Raw genomic sequence first — 4,427 nt, forward strand, 5'->3', positions numbered from 1 at the left:
ATTCTATAGAGGAGGTACCCAACGCTTGAACATTTGGTACAGACTACTATGATGATCCAAATACGAGAATAGACAGCTTATCAGGACCAGCAATCCAATGGAAGAATAAGCGTTTCATGTCCTTCTGTCAAATCGTGAAAATCAACAACCATTTAGTAGTATGATTACTATCAATCGGATACTATGCGAGAACCCGCACAAGTGTAGTAAGCTCGGACAATCGTGAAAGGATACCTCGACTATTTCACCTTGGTAGGCACTCCACATTCACACTTAGGAATGGGAAGAGTGGAAGGCACTGGGGCATCACACTCTTTTACGTTGGGATAATTTCTGTTCTCCCTCCTACGAGGGACTCTCGAGTTCAATGACATCTCAATGCTGCAAATGGAATCTAATTTTTTAAAGATATAATTAATAGGCATACATCAAACTAAATGAAAAACTACAAATATCACTTTAAAATGCATTGAGTGAATAATTGTAGGCATATATCAAGCTAAATGAATAGCTACATATTTCACTTCAGCGTACCATATATCACTTCAAACATGCCAATTCAAAGAGCTACTTAAAAAAATGATCTATGAATTTAACATTGCAACAAACCCTAGATTCTAATACATACTTTCTATACATTAAAGTACTAATCTGATTCTAGTTCATCCAATTCAAAGAGCTAATTCAAAAAATGAGGTACCAATCTAACATTGCAACAAATTCTAGAATTTAGGTTTCCCACACAATCTCACCACAAAAGGAGTTTCTATTGGACAAAATAAAGGAAAGGGAGGGGTATTACCTTGCCAAACCTAATCCAAAAAAGTATATACTTCAGTCCCTATGGATTTGATGGATTTGAAGGAGGGAAGGAGAGGGAGGAGAGGCGCTTGCTAGAGTGTCTGTTCTTGAGTCGGGTAGGGAAAGTGAGAAAGAAATAAGACAGGAAAAAAGCGGACCTGCTCTAAGGTCCCATAGCATAGCGCCAAAGGTCATGGCACCGTACTATTTAATTACGATGCCATAACCTTTGTTGCCTTGCTATACCACGTTAGTCAGCCGATCCAGCGCACATCTTACGTGGCATAGCATGGCAATAAATACGGTGACGCAATACAATAGACCAACAACACCAAAGGTCATGGCACCATGAGAATGATTCATTTCTGGACTTAGTTTTTTGGAGGGTCCATTTGTAAAATATATTTTTTTAAAGGGCTAAAAATAAAAAATCCATACAGACCATATTGTAGCTTCTCTCTCATCCACTCACAAATTGTGTTGATTCACTCACGACTCTGCTTACCATCTGTAGCTAAACCTGAGCAAATCATGCCCAAAATATTAGGGGCTTGACAACAGACTTTTTGGCCCGAAATCCCCATGAAAGCTCCGGCAACTCCCATCAACAAAGCTCAGCCCAAGCCTGACTTTGGTTGTAAAAACACCACACCATCCAGCACAAGCTAGAGCCTAGCACGTCACAGGCCCGATGACCAAATTGGTGCAGGTTACCTTACAATCTATTGAATTCAATAGTTGTATTGTAAGTAAAGGTATGAATGAACTTGTAAGCATGTGCATTTGATTTGTGAGTGGTGTAAATAAGCTTTTAAGCATGTTTGGGTAAAAAATGGACAATTGTATCGACTGGACTTTTGGTAGACTCCATCTATTGGACAATGCATGACCTCAGATTTCAATAATATACATGGACGTTTTCATCATGAGTTGTCATTGGTTATAAGTATGCATATGAGATGACAATTTTGGAAAACAGAGCATCAAGAGTAGGTCTTCCCTGTACCCCTTCGGTGTTGCCTTGTTGGTGACACAAGGGCCGCCCTGAACCCTAAGTCAACACCTTGCTGCCTCGTGCAAACTGGACGACGACGGCACAAAGCAGCGACTGTTGTCCTTCCCTCCTTCCCCAATCCTCCCTTCTCTCCCCAATCCCATTCTTTTCACTGTGATGGTGGTGTTTGGGGGTGCTAGCATGGCAGCGGCGTGGTCCTCCGGCATGCTCGGCGTCATGGTGTTATGGTGCCAGGATTTGCTAGTGAGCTCTGTGGCGTACAACCCTGTGCATTATTGCTGTCGAAGGGGTCCTCGTGAGCGTCGCTATGGGAGCCAAGCTTTTGATCATTGCGGCACGAGCGTGTTGCCATCATGGCAGTGCGAGTTACATCAGGAGCTGAGGACGTGGTTCGCCAGGATCCTGGTGGGCTCCCCTGGCTTGGCGTGGATCCGTGTGCTAGGCATTGATCTGGGCTGCGGCCACCTGGATCCATGCGCGGATGTGAGGAACCGTCCAAACAGTATTCTAATTAATCATTGGGATGATCATCATTCACAATCACGACCTCAGTGATTAACCATAATAACATTTCGGTAGTCCCTGCACGTGTTTTGTATCCAAGATTGGAACACATACATTTTTAACATGTACATCACAACATAAGCTTAAGAAAGAGCGAGTAATTAAAGTTATAATACAAGTTTTTAAGCATGCAACCATTTGCGATAGTTTACACAAAGAGAAACTACGCAGCAGAATATTAAAACCTTCACAACAATAAAAGGAGAGTGGAGCCATATGCCCTTAGGCTCCATCCCAAAAGCTACACCACACCAGAGTAGGATGCACTACTCTTGCCCACCACCTGCATCAGTAGGTACGAAGTAGCTAAACACCACCTCACCCACACCAGCAGAATATGAAAGAGCAGTGTGAGTACGAAGGTACTCGCAAGACTTAATCCATATAGGGCACATATAAATAGCCCGACTCCAAGGATCATATATTGAGCTATTAGCAAGAGTAAGGCTACATGGTTAAGTAAAACATATGCAATAAGCAACCTGGACAACTACTGTGAGCATCTATACTTAACTGACATACTAGTGTACGCTGCAAACCACAACTTGATCATGTATGTATAGGAACCATAGTATTCATCAACAATAACCACCGACCATTTCCATCATACCATAACCTTATCCCACATTTGTAAACTCTACAACCGATGCAAATGAATAGAAGCATGCTCATGACCGAGAGCGCATCATTTCGAAATATTTTTACACCCTACAGGGGGTACAACTTTACCCACACGACTCGAGGACCATTCGACTTGTGCTACTTGCAAAAGTACACACAAAAAGGTACTCGTGTCACCCTTTCTTATACCCGGAACCACCACTTGCAATGCCACTATGGCACCGGGGTTACTGCGAGCAAGTCCTGGCCATGCTCCGGCTCCCCGACACCTTACTTCTAATTTTCTTTTTCTCTTACGCGTCATAAAATCGTAAGGCAAGTGTCGGCACGACATATAATAATTGGTTTACCTTACCATTAGATCAGCATGCGGTGAGTACGGAAAGTGCTAGAGCCAACTGCACCGACGGACGACCTTAAACGATACAAGCGGTCTATGGCATCCGGGCTCCTCTCCTAAACTACCCAGAGGACTCCTCCTGGGCAAAAGATACCCCTAACACCGCCCACATCTCGTCTCAATCTCACATCTCAACCATCCATCTCAACCTCATCTTTGTATTTGTGAACAGTGATTAAGCCCTAGGCTCGCAATCAACAGCAGCACCGTTGCTCGACTTCTACCGAGGACCTAAGCATTTCGAATAATCCTTGAAGCTAGACACCAACTATATCATCAAGGCTATAAGGATAATGATTCATCAATAAGTCAAGGTAGAGATAATGCATCAACATAGGTTTTACACATATTAGCCTAACACTGGACTCAACACATGCAAACATACATAAAGTATAATTTATCAATTTAGACTCTATTCAATTTGAACAAAGGGTGCATTATGCTTAGATGCTTGTCTTGCTGCTCCGGAGTTTGCCCGATATTTCCTGCACAGAACTCACATAAATGCGGAAGGTTGGCATTGTCCTCGATCGCGCTCGTGTCACGCTCCGGTTCTTCATTCACTAAAAGACCGCATGCATTGATGAGCATGAATGATGTGAAATGAAAGATGTTTCACAGTGTATGACAATAATGAAGATGCAATATTTTCAGGTCATGAGTTTTAAGGCCTCAAAGATTTCCTAATTTGGATTGATGTTAAGCATTTAATCATTTCCTGGATTAATTAAGCTTAACACAAAGCTTAGACCTAATTAGAAAATTAATTTATACTTAAAATGAGGGTGATTATTTTTAATGAGCAGGGAATCAATTAATAAGATTTTCAAATTGATTTCATCAATTTTGGAGTTATCAATATTTAATTATAGATTAATGAAGCTCAAACATATTTCATTAACCCATGAATTTTGAACACATATTTCATAGCTCCTAGTTTTTTTTAACATGTAGATTATACTCATACAAACCCAACAAAATTGGTTTCATAATTTTCAGATTAATATTTAATTGCCTATGCATTTT

The sequence above is a fragment of the Phragmites australis genome, chromosome 11, assembly GCF_958298935.1.
Source record: "Phragmites australis chromosome 11, lpPhrAust1.1, whole genome shotgun sequence".
In the NCBI taxonomy this organism is placed as follows: domain Eukaryota; kingdom Viridiplantae; phylum Streptophyta; class Magnoliopsida; order Poales; family Poaceae; genus Phragmites; species Phragmites australis.